General features: G+C 40.2%; 1 protein-coding gene across 1 annotated transcript in view; it reads left to right on the top strand.

The window, feature by feature from the left end:
- elfn1a (extracellular leucine-rich repeat and fibronectin type III domain containing 1a) overlaps positions 1-16,953 on the top strand; it is a 48,376-nt gene that overhangs the window by 18,821 nt on the left and 12,602 nt on the right. The window contains exon 2 of the mRNA XM_062447519.1: positions 7,938-8,030. The gene's annotated coding sequence lies outside the window, so the exon portion shown is untranslated. The remainder of the gene's footprint in view (positions 1-7,937; positions 8,031-16,953) is intronic.

The raw sequence follows: 16,953 nt of genomic DNA, 5'->3' as shown, positions 1-16,953 counted from the left end.
CGTTCTGGATAAGAGCGTCTGCTAAATGTAAATGCTTGTATAATTATCTCATTCATTTTAATTGATTAAGATGACTAAAATGTGTGCAATTTTTTATGGTCAAATTACTCTACTGTGTTCTGATTAATCTTATTTGTGATTAAGCAAAAAGTCTATTGACACAATGTGTCATCTACCATTTATAAATCTACAGTTGTCTATACACACAAAATAAAAAAAGTATGGCACAAAGGTTTAGCATTTTCTGTTCGATCCCAGTTGTGGGTTAGAGGAAGGTTGCATTGTACTGTGTTGCCTGTTCAGTTTGGCTCCAAATCCACACCATAGCTTTATCAGACCCACAAGTGCATTACAATCTCCACTCCAAGTCTTTAATGAATCAACTGTGGCAAGGCCCATCAATATGAAGACATTGAGTAATGCCCAGAGTGCAAACACTCAGCTAGGGACTCTCTTCCACAGAGTGCTGATGGAGTAAACAAACAAAACAAATGCTACGGTATACAGGGGCTTTTCTGATTTAGCTTTCTATTTATTTGATGGAATCCCATTTGTCTTTGATGCCTTGTTTGTATCTAATAGATGTTATGTTATTTTGGCGATTTAAAAAGTCATTGGTCCATGAAAACAAATATAAATATAGTCGATCTCAAACATTTCAAATAATGTGTCCGAAAGCACACAAATTAACCTACCTGCATTAAAGTGGAAAAGAAAATTCTGGTTCTTCACTGATAGCAATGAATTTGTGCTCCTTGACCTGGCCTGACAGGTTTTAAATGGCATGACTCCTAAAAAAAAACAGTTACCTATAGGTGACTCACCATTTTAGCAAAATTTCCCTTCCAGCCTGAAGTTTGCTTCAGGACTCAGAAACTTGGCCAGCAATTTTCACGTCTGAATATCGTCAACCATGTCTATATTCATAAGGGCTCACCAGATCAAATGAGAGAACCAGAGTGTTGGGCTCTGATTCATTGAGTGGGCCTGCTGCCGGCGGAAGCAGGGAGAACAAAGTACCCTCACCTGGAAAGGGAGATTCCAGGGGTCGGGAGTGATTTTCCAAAGCTTCAGTCAGCCACATTACTGCAGAGCCACTGTGCTGAGAATGATACCATGCTCATAAGGGGCTTAATGAACAGCTGGTCAGACGGAATCAGCAGCGGGAAAATTGATTTTCCAAATTTATCAATGTCGAATATTTGAATGGACAGAAATTAAACCGCAGTGAGGAGGTTGCGTGGCTGTTCAATTTCACTCTCTGCTTTTATGAATTTAAATAAACCGGGGTGTGTGAAAAGGACAGGAGACTTCTTCGCATGTTCTGTCGAGCGGATAGCTTTCCTCTGGTAAGCTTGTTAAACAAACTCCAAGCATGAGCACATTTGCCTGCCAACGTCTCGGACTGCAGCAGTCCATTGACCTGTTGAACACAGTCCTAATGATGCATGACACTTCTGCCACCCTCTGTCACAAAAAAACTGCTTTCCATTTTAGCTTCATTTCCTGCTACTTGGGTCAAGGTGTAAGGTGAGATAACATACAGTGATAAAGCATTTGAAGAGGTCTTGTTACATCAACACGCTACCGGTTTAGTGTTTACCCCTCACAGTCTGATCTCACCACACTAATCAGGCTGAAGCTGTTTTTAAAAGGAGGGTTTACAGAACTCCTGTGGCATGTCAATGCTTTCTTCACTTCACTTCTTCTTTATGCTTCTGTTGGAGTGACGTTGCAATTTTTATTTGATTTTTTATTTGCTTTACTTTACTGTATGTGCTCCCATTTGATTAGGATGCACTTGCTTTCATGTGTAGCCTGGTGCAGCCCTAATTGATAATGTGCTACAAATGGCAAAGCAAACTGTTCAGATTATTCAAACGAACTTTCGATAGTTAACCACTAAAGATAGATAGATACTCATATGTACAGTAAAACATGTACAGTAGAAGACGTACAATAATTGTAAAGAGTTTGCCCATGTGTTATAATATGTGAATAACGTGTCTCTTACATTTACAAGTTTACGCTTCATTTGTTGGTGAATATTTCTATACACCACATTCCCTTGTCTAGAAATGTTTCATTTAAGACATAACTCTGTATAGGTTCCATGTAGGAACTGAGGGAAAAAAGTAATAATTTTGAACAATAATGTCTAATCTTACTTATAGTACTATATCCAAATTGTATCTATTAAACCAAACCTGGCAGTATGTCTATGCAAGGACAATGGATCTTTCTTCTTCCCATTTCTGCTCAACAAAGGGACTCTCTAGTGTAGAACTCCTGTCGTTCTTGTTCTCAGAAATACCTTTAGTTGGAGTCCCCACTAATCGCACTGATGACAATACTGTACTTAAATCTATGTCTAAAAATAGCTGTTGGGGCATTGAAGCAATTCTGGGCTTTATTCTTATTCTAAGCTTTAGTGGCATTTCAGGACATATACAGTACTGTATATACTGCATATATACATGTGTGTCTTCCTTTCTCTGACATCCTTCATATATTCATAGTATTAAATCCAGGTCTTTGCCTCAGACAAGTGGGGAAAATAGCTATGTATTGTTTATTGTATTTAAGATATACTATGTATGTTCTTCTGTAGCACCTGGACATTGCACTGTAGCTCTGAATATCAGTGGGGGATGTTATTTATGGACACCCACCATGGGGATATGTCTCGAGTACACGTCTCTGGTATTATATTATCATGGTATCTTACCACAAAGGAATCTCCCAACTTCCATTTGTAATACTCAACATGAGCATTCTGATCCTTGCTGTTTGTTAACTCAAAGGTTAACAGACTCGGGGTCAAGCATTTTACAGTCTTTGCTACCACAGATTAAACTATAAACCCTGTTGGCACTTTAGGATCTGCACTGTGCCGCACTGACAATGTTGAAATAATCTTTTATTTTCTTAAAAAGAATCTTTATTCATTTGTTCAATACTTTTCATCAGAGGCAATCCTAGATTACAAGGATACAATGGTTTTAATACCTCCCTCCCAGGTTCTTTAGACTCTGGAGAAAAGCTGCTCAAACCAATGAATGAAGCTGGAGAAAAACATGCAGTGCTCCTGTTATACTGTCATATTAATCATTCCACCTCACATATTCAGTATAATAACCAAATGACTGCACGTGTCACTCAAGAGATCCCTCTTTGATTAAGTATAAAAGTCATCATGGGCCTTTATAAATCTCTATGAAGATGCTTTTGTTGAATGATCCTTGAGAGCAAAAACAGGCAAGGGAGTACATTAATCTCTTTGTCATATTGTGTACAGGAGACCATTCTTGGGAGCACATTACTATTCAAACACAGAGCCTGCCCAGAGAAGCAAAGTTCTGACATTAATGAATAAATCCCCAGGCAAAGTACACAACAACCCCTGAGTGTATGCCATTTAATTGCTTCCTCTGCATTCTGTACTTCTCAACAGCCGTGTTTATAACCACGTCACTCCATACTCCATTAAAGTGCTATAACAAAACGTTGTGAAGGCTGGTCCTAAATACAGCCTTATGTGACTCGGCAGAGTGCTCTTTTACAGGGCAAAAGTTAAGTGTATGCCGCTTTTAGGTGCTACGGAACATCAAGCGTGACACTTTGAACACAAAGTACAGAACTTATATAATGGAATTCTGAGCAGACATTGTATTTCAACTTAGAAATATATATTTTTAAGCAGAGTAGATGATGCCTTTTATACTGCTGGAGTAAGGTTAGCCTGCTCTACTGCATCTGCGCAAGTATTAAACCCTGCAGTCATTAAAAAGGATATACAGGCCTCAATGTATCACAGTTACACAAATCATCACTGTACCTCCAGAGCCCTGTTATTATGTGCAATGCCAAAATCAGTTCAGGGAATAGCTAGTTTGCCTTGCCATTGCAACTGGTCATGAGTATTAAAAATTGATGTTGAAATAGTAGAAAACTAGATGGTCACATCTGTTGTGTCCTCAGAACAGAAAGATCCTGCAGATTTTCACAGCTTCTTTTTGCCCAAAGGTCCTTTGATGGAGTTTATTTATTTATTAACTTTTTATTTTATTTTGATGGTTTGTTGTTAGCATCCCTCCCTGTGAAACAAAACATTTTTCCTAGCATGTGGTACAGCTCCTGTGTACCACTGTCATCTTGTACCTTAGCAAGTGTGGCTCTCTCCCTCACTACAGGCTGGTGTTTCATAACACCATCAGGAAACCCATTCGGTTTGAAATGTGTTTCGGCGGGTAGAGGATATCCACTATGCTTGATGGTAGATATTAATACTGTCTATTTTTAGCGAGGTAATTTCAAGGTTTTTTTGTGCAAGTGTTCCCCCCCCCACCCCCAACCCCCCTTGCCATGCTGTTTGCGGGTCCATCAGGAAGCGTGCTCTCGGTGTCCCTGGGGGGGAAAGCAACAGTGGTGCTCTTCGCTTCCTTACCTTCAGGTCTAACTGCAACTGAGTCACTCAGATGTGAAATCAAGTTTACAGAAAAATGTTCTGTTTTGCTTCTGGATCTGGATGATGCTACATCCCAACATAGTCAAACTCCAGCAAATATATCTTGCAACTACTGGGAATGTGACCTGATGGCCTTCCTGAAATATAGTAGACATATACTCAATGCTTTTATTCTGAGACTCAGATTGGTGGCACATGTGTTGTGTCTCTGGTGACATTTCAGTCCAAGTTCAGATTTATTGTGTACTCTGAATGTTTCATAAATTGCTTAATCGCTGTGACGCTACAGAAAGCTTCCTATGGTGTCTTTCATGCTGAGATTTTCCTTAGCGAGAGCATCCCCATAGTGATAGTACATGGGAAGCCCTAGGGTTAAGCTATAACTACTCCTAGAACCATGCATTATTGGCTGTCACTGGGGAGCATTAAGGGGATCCTTATAAAGTATGAGGGGAGCTCTCTTAAACCTCCATGAGAGGCAGCCTTTAGAGGCAATGTCATCAGCCCTCTCTTGAAAGCCGTCTCTCATCTAAAACACCTTCCTTCTTCCTCCAACTAGGATTGATTGAGCTGAGCTACACTTCTCTGTCAGTCTTCGATTAATGTGCCCTCAAAATTACACTTTTCAGGACTTGCACCAAAAATGCTCTTGTATTTTAATATTCCCTTTCTTCTCACCAAGCTTTTACAAGCCCCTGTTCTTCTATAAACCCTTGAAGTTATTCTAGTTTAGGTCATTTTATGAAAACAGAAAATACATTGCTATGTTATTTTTATGGAAGATTTTCCCTTTACATTAATTGGCTTGGAAATAAATCTTTATTATTCATTGGATTCTGTGGAAGCCAGTGCCACTTGAAGTAATCTGTCCACCATGCAATCTCAACCCGTAACTGTGGTTTTCTTGAGAATGCATAAATGTCTTACTCAAATGCATCTGGGCAAGGCATGGAAACTTGCAATGCAATACGGATTTAGCACAATAATTACCATTCCTGTTTGCGCTCCGTTGCTTTGAAGTATGTCTTATAGAATGACATTCAGAGCATAGTTTGTAATTAAGATACTTAATGTTATTGTTTTTTTATTTTCTCAGCTGTACAAAGGGAACTAGAATAAATGTCAGCATTTCTCCCAAGGGTATTCATCTTTTTGATTGTTCGGTGAACTAGATCATAATTATTTTTTTTTAAAATAAAGGAGGTCATTGCATAGAGAATTCCTGACTGTCCAGACAAGAGGAAGTATTGGAGAGTAAGATGGAATCATCTGTACTCTATGTGAGAAATGTAGCAATATCTCTACCTGCACTGCAAAACTGAGCAGCACATCCGATAACATGTGCTGCTCAGAATTCAATATGAATTCAATATCTGTTTAACCTCTTATTAAACCCTTCAAATCAACAATGGGCATTGTCTAACAAATGCATTGTACATATGAGTGCAATATGTCAGTAGTAACATTCAATAACATGTCATTCTGATGTGACTGTGAGGCACACACATTCCAATACCCTTTAGTCTCAGGGGTAGACATTTTTAGCTTAGCATAACTGCTTTTATGGAAAAGCAGTTATGAGTGAAATTCGTTGGCTGGGTGAGCAGTTGTGTCAAACTGAAGTGGACCACAACAGGGTTATTTTGGTCCCCGTACCCATGTGTGGCCCTCTGCACATGTCAGCAGTGGAGCAGAGCCAGTCAGTCAGAGCTGAGCTGATGCCCAACCTTCCAGTGTTCAGGGTCAGTATGTCGGTGACATGCCACAAAATCCAGCTCCTCAAGACCATATGGGGCCCACTCTTGTTCTCCTGTCCATGTTTGTGTCTCCTTTCCTTCTCTATTGAAGTGTGCACCTCCTCCACCCCTCGTCCTTTCTCCTGGGGTACCTCTTCCCTGCCCTAGCACAGACATCAAGTCATCACATGTTCAGTGTGTGTGCCTCGCCGTGATGGACACATGAACATGTCCTTTGAAAATTGTGTGGGGATGGTGTGGAATCTGCTCATTACAATGGGTAATGCAGTGGCTAGCTTCTTCTGTTCTATCATCATATTGATTTAACTAATGGCTTCAGACGGTAATAATCATTTTCATTAGAAATTCTCTGAGGTGTTGGTTTCCATCCATTATAGTTTCATTGTCTGTCAAAAGTGACCATGAACCCTAGACGTGTTGTTTGTTAAGGAACGCTTGATAGACCTACGTGGTCCAGATGCCCAGTGGGGAGGTTTGTCTGCTGTCCCTTTCGGTTCAAGACACTGTAGGCTGGGGCAGCTGCAGTCTCGACCCTGCCAAGGACACAGCGCTTCCCATGCCTGTTCAATGCCATAAAATGGGTCATTGAACTGCTAAATGGAGTCATTATGATGAGTAATTAAAAGAATAGCGCCCAAGACTCCCGAACTCTCCTCTTCTCGTGGTTCCGCCGCTTTCGGGTTTTCATGGGCCTTCTCTGTGTGGCAGCTGCCTCTGGGAACTTAAACTATCACCTCTTTCACCGAAATGCAAATAGCATCCTCACCAGCTAATTGAACTGCGTTATCTATGGTTGTGTGATTTATTGAAATTATCGCTGTGCTGAAGATTCCATTAGCATGTGTTCAACATTCTTCCATGTTTTTCCTCAGATACAGCATTTCACGCACACTGCAGATCACAGGGAATGGGAATACAGAATTCATTTATTTAACAGAGGGAAGTAATGTGAATACTGATGTAAATGAGATTAACCTTTTGCAAATGTTAATATGTATGTAGGTGTCTATTTATTGTTGCCATCCAGTGTCACCTTACAGAGATACTCGGTAAACCGGATCCTACAAGCAGGCACAAAGAAACCAGTTTTGTCATATTCTTTTTAGTGTAATATACTGGGAACAAATCAGTCATATTTTATAGTTGTTTTAACTAGAATACGTATACGTAGAAGACATATCTTTGGGGAAGTGTGTTGAGAAACTGTCAAAAGTTTATATTCAAGTGACATTTTCAGTTAACTGAAAGTTGTCTGTGTGTGTGTGTGTGTGTGTGGGGGGGGGGGGGGTAAGTTGTGCTTAATTAGAAGCAGCAGTGGGTTGATCACAGGCAGACTTAAGAATGACCAGATTCCGGTGTACATGATTGCATTAGCTTGGTTCTGTTGATTGAAGTTTATAGAGTGAATCAAATCAATCTACCAAAACAAGTGCATGAATTAATGTTGCAGAGTGCTCCTCCAATGATAGGTCAGGACTAGAGGGTCATCCCTCTAAGGCGTTCATCAATCCTTTATGAGCCCCACTGAAACTTGTGACCCATTTCTGAATAAACCATGCAGAGATATCAATCCATGTCGATCCATTTGTTACTGTAACTTGTTGTATGTCACTACTCTAGGGTGAACCAGACTGTGTTTCCTACAAAGTAAAAGGGATCGGTTGATCTCGACAGTCTCTTGATCTGCTGTTCTATCATTTTTGTTTTCCCAGGAGGGACGAGAGGAAGGATCCAGGAATACATATGCTGCTGTAGGATTCCAGAGATGCTTGAACTCATCAGAGACTTGAAGTTAGACTGCAGAGGTAGGTGTACAGTACAGTCAGGCAGAGATTCAACTGTACAACAGAATACATAGTCACTAAGAGGATCCAAGGGAATCCATGGCTAATCTTCTGGTCTTAATGTTCAGGATAAATGTCAAAGACAAGTCACTTACAGGACAGGCCAAGTCTCAGACTCCAGGCACTTTAATTGATTACCAGTCAACTTAGATCCATTATCTGACTCCCACACTGTCATGTGTTTTCCAAGTTCAACCTCTATTTCCTCATTTCCATGCTTGAGCAGTAAGGCAGTAAGGAACCTTTTGGGTGCAGTAGCAAAGTACGAAAGCTAACTAGTATTTAGATCTGAAGCTGATATAAAACATGAGTTAAGTATTTTTAAATCTTTAGTGAAGAGGAAAATTTGCAGGCCGTAACAAAAAATCCCTTGCGACATCTAATATGGAAACTTTCTTACCATATGCACCCCTGAAAAATAAACTATACCACAAATTAGATTTTTAAATCTACTGTTTAATTAATTTCAACCTGTGACTTTTAGATTATCATTTCAAACATGAGGTCATATTGACAGTTCTTCTTCTGCATGGAGAAATTATATGTCAGTCTTCATGACATACCACAGATAAATTGATTTCTGTGTGAGCCAAACTGTCTTTAGATGTGTCTTTGTCAATCATCTGAGAGTGGCATGTTTGGAAGGACTTCAAACTATTATCCCACTTGAACACATCAAATACGCTTGTTGGAAAGCTCAATCAATTGAATGACTTTGATTTAATCCTTTGTTGTCTCTCCAGTGTACCCACTGGTGACATTTTCCTCTTGCAGAAAGTTAATTTTTCCAAAAGCTACATGTGTTGACTCCTGGCCCATCAATTCTCATGGGGCCAAATTTCACTTCATATACCAAATCTGTTGAGCACTCCTTTTGCCTTGAAACAAAGGAGAGTGATTATGATATCATAGAAAGACAGCCCTCATGATTATTATTAATGACAATTAGTGCACTCAGTATGGATGGATATGGAGATCATGCCTACAAATGTAAGCCACCCGCCGAAGAGGATGTACCGCTCTGTGTTAAGATAATTCATAGTGGGTTGCTTAAGACACTTTCTAGCAAAACCACTAAACACTACATTTTGTCTTTATCCAAGGAGTTATACAGTCCCCTCACCTCTACCCCTGAATCATATACAGTATACACTATACTGTATGTGCAACATTTATTGTCTGCCACCACCACAGCCAGTATAATACCCCTTATACTATCCTTATGCTGTAATGTAGCAAAGAGTGATTCCAAACAGAATTGCTTGTATGAAAATGGAACTCATAAAATGCACACCATGCGCTGTCAAAGCTAACGTGACCTCATAACAAAGTACCTGAAGTGAATATCGAAATACAAAGGGCAAGCAGCGGTCCTGAATATTATTGAGGAATAAAATGGCACCCTCAAAGTAAGGGAATGTGAACCCACAGTGAATCCACGGTGCAGCTAATGTTGTTCTGCCGTGGAACAACACCTGCACAATATCGCAGGTGTCAAGTGTCATCTTTTCTATCATCAACGGAGCCCGTCTCTGGTGACTGTCCCTCCCACAACCATTAGCTCTCTTGCAGACCATTTCATCCATATGAGCTATGCAAAACTAGAAAAATATCGTGCTGCATCTGCTTTGGTACCTATACTATACCTCCTATACATGTAATAACCCACATTTAGCACTGTAATCCCACTGTGCACAGGACAGCGAACATTACTTAGTGCCAATCACAACTCCAGGAGGTGGAGGCTGCGAAACTATATCCAGCCATGTCGGTTTCTATCCATTTCCATTTATTTGAAGTCTATATAATGACAGTATGTTGATAGCTGCTTACAGTAGGTTGCTACGACAACATAACTGACACAAGTGATGAGAATCCAGGAATTCCAGTCAGGTTGACCTTGTAATTTATTTGATGAGCTTTTATGACTTAGCAGTAAAAGGGACAGATGTAGGCTATAGTCCCTGGTGTGCAATCCTTCCCACCTGTCAGTGTCTGGGCTGAGACAATGCTGGGTTAATGAACAAACAGGGTCTAACACAGATTGTGAAAGGCCTGTTTTTCTCTGCAGCTGCCTAAATATTGCACAGCTAGCCTGGATTCAGGGAAAATTCTTAAATACCGTGAAATAGCTGATGCCTGGTGCTCAATGAAAGGAATTGATTTGTTCTATATTTAGTCTTCAAGAGACAGATGCTTAAATATCCTTGAGAGTTCTGGTGTGTGTTTAATGAAAGTAGCAGTGGTGCATAGTGCTGAAATGCTGGTCAAGCGTCCAACCCAAGCTGCCTATAAAGTGTTAGTTTCCCACTCCACCTGGAGTTCTTAATGAATTGAATTCAAGAAGAGTTATTTGAATGGATTACCTAAAAGAGCATCGAGGATTAGCATGCAAGAGACACCGATCCAGAGGGAGCCTTAAAGGGACACAAGTGATTATAAAACAACATTCTAATCAGCCATTGATGCCTTTCTAAAAGGACAGGATTTTTGTTTTACAGACAAACTATAACACACATATACTCTTTGTTTGGTTATATTATCACATACTGTACTGTAAATTGACTTGAACTTGCAGTTACCAAATAAAACATTGTTTGCCAAACTTGCCTCTTGGCAATGCACTCACAGAAATAGTCCAATGCTTGAGAACGACATGTGAAAATAGCCTTGGTCTGCAGACGTGAATAATGGGCATGTTACTGGGATATCAAACTGGTAATAGCTTAAATGCATTGTGACGTTATGAAACCAAAGTAGGTTATTTTTCTGTGACCTTGCAACAAGATGGAGGAAACATACTGCATTCCTCATGTGTGGATCCTCCATATTTAAAAGGGTAAATGGTTAGTTTACACTTCATGATTAATAATGAGTGTGATTAGTGTCACGGTGCAAGCTAGCTTGTTAATGAAGGCTTTCACAGCCTGCTTCCAGAGAATTAGCGCCGAGAGAGGCAATCATGGAGAAAATACATGTTAAAACAAAGCCATGGAGCTTTGAGAGACAGCTGTCACCCGTTTATTACAGCCACAGAGAGGATTTCACTCCACATCCCGACAAGAAGCCAAAGCCCTTGCTCCACATGAACACTTTCCCCAGACCGTGAAAGTTCATTTGTGCTCTCTGTTGCGTCACATCCCATTCATCGCTAGGGCTTCAAACCCCTGCAGAAGTCAGCTGGGGTTGACCTTCAACTCCATCCAAGGGTCTGCATAGAGACAGAAAGGTTTAAAGAGGGGGTTCATCTATAAAATGCATGTCAACCGAAGGAATCATTTAATGTCATTTCTTATATGACTTGAGAAGATTGAGAGAAGATTCGTATTCACTCGTAAAGCCCAAACTGGCAGCAAAATAGTTGTATTTCCTTATTGAACGTGTGAACAGAACATGAGGTGTTTACTTTCTGACATGCCACGGAGGTGCACCAGGGGAAAGAGAAGGCTTTAGTTTATCTTTTGCAGTGTTGAGTAGGGTTTCCCTCAACAAAGGCTTAAAAGCCAAGGCCACTTACCTTTAAAGTAGGATCTGCTGTCTGACCATCTGCCTTTTGATGTCCAAAGATATGGGATTTGTAATCTTTATGTCGTATATTATATACTACTGTATTGTGTTCTGTGTTTTAAGTATACAATGGTCAAGTGACCTTCGTAACCAGAGAACACTGCATCATTCTTGACTGCCTGAGAGAATTGCATTGAAGACAGAAGCCTTAATAATCCAGCATGTAGGTTTTTGTATGTGAGGTCTCTTATGACCTTGTATTGAGAATTGAACATTGAAGTAGCTTTAAATGTATAAGAAAAAACAGTTTGCTGTACAGATACTGCAGTGCTGCAACCAATAGTTTAGAATTCCGTCTCCATTTTCCAAGCTTTCCAAGGCATGTCTAGGCTTCAGTAGTAATCGCCTTGAGATGTTTGCAGTGATCTCAGTGATAACAGGATTGTGGGAGGTGAGACTGTGCCAAAGTGAAGTGGGAAAAGTGCCATCTACTGGCAGATCAATTCTACCTCTCTTAAAGGGTTATTCCATATTCCATAACCCGTCACACCAAGGATTGGTCAAGGCTGTATGTATCAGTATACTGTACACATACACAATTTCAGTTTAGCAAAAACAAATTCAGTAGTATATTATATATTTTAACAGGTGTCATAGGAAAAAACTTATCCAAACCTCTATCACTATCTTTAAAAGTTCATGTGCATAGTAATTTGTATTTAGGTCATTTATTTTGAGTACAAACTTCAGTGTGATTTTTCATACAGCATGAATTACTATGAGGACTAAGCTACATGCTTGAATAATTGTTGTAAATATATCTTGGTTGCTATTGGAGGAACATCAGAGTTTCCATTTCACATTGTGCCTTCAGGTAACTCAAACCCACATCATAAATGGGTCATTGGTTATTCTGATGACAACGTCTCAGTTGACAGTTTTTCTTTTAGGTTGATGACGCTTGGCACAATTGTAACTTGTCCATTCTTCATTTAGGACATTGGATACTTGGTGGGGCTAATTTAAGCCTTAATTAAATTGGGTAAGAGCCATGTCTACATGGAAGATGTGGTCTAAAGCTTCCACTGAAAGGGGACAACCAGAAGGAAGTGACTGTAAGGAGAGACCATAAGAAGTTCAGTCTACGCATCTGAAAATCTCTTGAAAAGAGAGTTGCTGACTTCATAAACTACTTAAATGCAACTGTCATTGGAGGTCGGCTGGAATCTATACAGAATTACACGTTTTGCAGTGTAAGCAGCTTTGCTTCTCCACTCTTGCATTGTACAGATAAATGGCATGACTATCAACTGTTAGCGGATCACTGCATCAACCAACAAACTAAATAATTGTCTGCCTCTGTGGGGTTTTGATTGAAGTGGTCTCCAATCAAATATATCATCACCTAGTGTTGTTGGTGAGTTTAACAAATTCTTTCAGGAAAACCTATTTTCTAATCTATAATATGGAATTCTCTCCACACCATCTAATTTGCCAGTTCAGAAAAAAAACTAAATCTTGTTCTGGACAAATTCTACAGCATATATTCCATGTAATTGGCCATTATTTGCTGAACTCTACAAAAATACTTGCAACCTCGTGAACATTACAATACACATAATCATTAGAGCACACACATGGATGGACTAAGTACAATCATACGTCTATTTTGTTAGACACAAAAGAAAGCAATTGATGGTACGATGTACTGTAGTGTGGCAGCGAGTGGGGGTCTGCTAAGGTATGGAAGAGCTGTAGATGTCTTGGTGTGTCTATGTGTGACACACAATCCCCTTTTGGTGGGAACCTTGGGACCATTGTAGGTGGGCTAATAATGGAGGATGCAGCTCTCCTAACCAGAATGCTGTGGAAGAAGACAAAAGCTGATAGGCAACGGACCTTGTAAAATGAACAAGAAAGGTACTGGCATCACTGTGACATCTGAACATTACTTGGGAGAGCTCTAACGAAAGTTTTCTTTTTCACAGATCACATGGCCTTTCATTTCAGTCTGTTCTGCTTCTTTGGTGAGGCAGCATCTGATTTTGCCGGCCTTCAGATGCTTGTTCTATTATATCAGAGTTTGTGAGAGTACATTCAAATGGACAATAGCAATAAAAATGCAAATGCTGTCACATATCTTTATGTTTTGTGCCTGATAAACTCCACACACAGTTGGCATTTAAAGAGGCTTGTTAAGCCATTGCATCTAACTATGATGCCCCACTTGGCTGCCTTTCTACTGAGGTGTTTCCTGAAAGTCTACCATTAATTTATCTTTCTTCTCTCACTCAACCCTCCACCAGCAACAGGAGAGGGATCTTTTACACTTAAGAGCAACATATCTTTCTCTTCCATAGGATGCCACAGGGAATATGCCTTGTAAAATAACTTTCCTTTCACAAGGACAGTTTTATTCCACAACAAAGCCGTCTCACCAGACAGCTTTCAATGTTTCCATTTTCCTCCATCCCATTTCCATTCATTCCTTCCCCCTGGAGTGTGTGTCTTCTTGTATAGATCAAATAGGGCCAGTGGAGGAGTCTGACAAGCCCAATGTCCTTGCTGCCACTGTGCACTCTATGATTAATTCTGTTTCCCTCTAGTAGCTCATCCTTTTCTGCAGCCCTCCTTCATTCCGTTGCTTCCACACTCTGATCATGTGCTCCTCATCATGCCTGTGTTTGGAAATGGAGACTGGCGATCATGTCTGTGCACTAGCCTTACAGTAAAATGCAAGGCATCCCTGCACATGCACTGTTCTTACATGCAGGATGCATCCTTGCCCCTGCTACTCTGTAAAAAGGCCACTACAAGGAGAAAGGCCGCCAGAGTACACTACTATTGAAAAAATGTATTTTACTCAAGTTTATTCCTATATGTTGTTTTGTACAGGTTGTTAAGGTGGTCCCTGACTACCTTAGAATTGTCAAACCACTTGAAACTAGTCTTCACTGTACATTCTGCTAATGCCAATACAAAATGCTAATACACACATTTTGAGTAAAATTTACTCAGGGATTGGGTTAGTATTTATAGTTCAGGGGTCTTGCTGGTGGATCAGTCTTAGGTCTACGGTCATCCTTTCAGGTAAACCACACAGTGTAACTTGCAGTCTCAAAACAAAGCACATTCCCTTACAAGTGAACAGATAAACACATTAAATGTTTCATTTGATTGTGGTTGGTAGAGAAAGAAATGTGACACAGTGAATCATGGTGTTCATAGCACCTTAATGAGAGTGCTGAAGCAGGGTGAGCTGTCACTCAAATATTTGGTTCCTACACGGCATAATTTGATTGAGGGACTCCACTCCCTTCCAGAAGGTTAATTGGGGGGGAGAACAGAATTGGCTCAGCAAGGTAATTGACAGAGGAAGATAAGTAGAGCTGTCTCCGCCTAGCCGTACTCTGCATGTATTAACTTTTCCTTCAGGTCTCCATATTAGTGTGAATTGCATGCAATCTCAAAACCAGTTGGTTGGAGAACAAAGCATGTCGAAATGTGCACTTACTAGTGTATGCTCCATAGTCACACTTCGGACTGCAGATCCCAGTCCAGCCTTCTATGACTTGAGTCAGCATCAGGAGAGGTGTCAATGCCCACCCACCCCCCTCCCCTTCACCCTATCCCCCCCATTCACCCCACCTCACCGCATCCCACCTCGTCGACAGCTGCTGAGCTTAAAGGCCAAAGGAGTGAGTGCTGAGTTGATGGTCTGGAAAATTGCGTTCAAACCTGCAGGTATTATTCCAAGTTGTGTCTTACTCTTCATACTTATCTACAGAATTAAATTAAACCACTTTTCCCCTGTCTCTTTGGCAAATCTATACTGTCTACTACCTGATTGTTTCCTCTTGTTTGATGTGTGTACTGTTAGTATTGAACCCTGTAATCACAACAGATGTTTGCATTACAAGACTGTGGCAGGAACAGACACAACCTAATGCCACTTAGGCAGATACCTGTGCTTTTTGTAGTATAGTACTGGATTGAATGCAGTCAATTTTGGCAATGGCTGAATACATATCTTTGTGGGCATACACTACATCATTAATGCATCTGTTTTTATCAACGCCATGTAATTACTGGCCATTCTCCATGGCTTCTTTAGAACAAGTGCCATCTAAAATGGAGCTTGCTTTTTTGTAATGAGATTTCTAGCTCTCTTGAATAGCAAGAATCAGACTAGGGCATGAGCCTATTGAAGGACTCTCGATCCAGTGAAGAACAATTGAGTGTATTATTGGGAATTTACAAGTGATGCCAGAGCAGTAAGTAATTTAAAGTTTTACAAAGTATGACACTGCCAAAGGAATACCAAGTGGTAAGTGTGCTACATTGACTTTTAGAAGAGACCTTGTCTGGGCCAATTGTAAAGGCATGAGCATACTCATTTCAATCCAACCTTTGCACTCAAGGTCTTCATTAAATAATACATAATTTATGATTTGACATTTAATTTTTTGATGAGAATCTAATATTTTGCTTGATGAGGATTGATGAAGAAAGTGTTTTGTCCGTCTCTTCATAAACGGAGTGACTAAGTTCAGTTGAGTTCTGAATTTTAATAGGTATTTATCAATCTGCAGATTGGGAGAGAAAACCAGACCTCTGACAATAAATGACAACACAACACCAGGCTTAGGTCTCAATCATGTCTCACTCGGCTCTGAAGGCCGGAGGACCATCTTTTATATGGCACAAGAATGTAAACATAGATAGTGACAGTCAGGCCGAAATGACGTTACAACAGTCTCAGAGAAAGAGATTCACAGCTCCCAACACATGACCACTCAGACTAGAGAGATCATAGTTGGCGCTCTCCTTGTAGTCATGACAAAGGACGTTTACCCAGTACTTTTTCCTGATCCCAAACATCTATTAACCCTGACACCCTGACACAATCTACTCTTATTAATAGCAAGCTTACATGAGAACATACTAACTAGTATCCAATGACTAGTTCTATTGATTAGTGAATAATGTAAGCACACAGGAAATCGCAATTTCTTCCACAGGATCTAATATTACCTGATACTCAAGCAGTATTTAGTACTGAGGTGAATGTAAAACATTAAAAGTTTATATTGTGAAAACCTATTCAGCACGTTAGGATGAGAACAGACTTGCATTCTGTAATGGTAAAGGAGGGTGAATGTGGTCACAGGCCCATCTACTTGCGGGGTAAGCAAAAAGAGACTTACATTCCTGTTTCCACGTTTTGTATCAACTGTTTGGATAAGAGCAGTAGTTTGTGCTTCAGGCCAACCTGTTTGCACTTTAACTGACTTGGTTGAGATGTACCGCATGACCTCTGTCATGCTGATTGTTGAGACCCTGAAGTTCCTATTTTCTAGCGGTTTTGTGGTTGCCT

Source organism: Osmerus eperlanus, chromosome 2 (assembly GCF_963692335.1).
Source record: "Osmerus eperlanus chromosome 2, fOsmEpe2.1, whole genome shotgun sequence".
In the NCBI taxonomy this organism is placed as follows: Eukaryota; Metazoa; Chordata; class Actinopteri; order Osmeriformes; family Osmeridae; genus Osmerus; species Osmerus eperlanus.
This window is presented reverse-complemented; position numbering and strand designations above follow the sequence as displayed.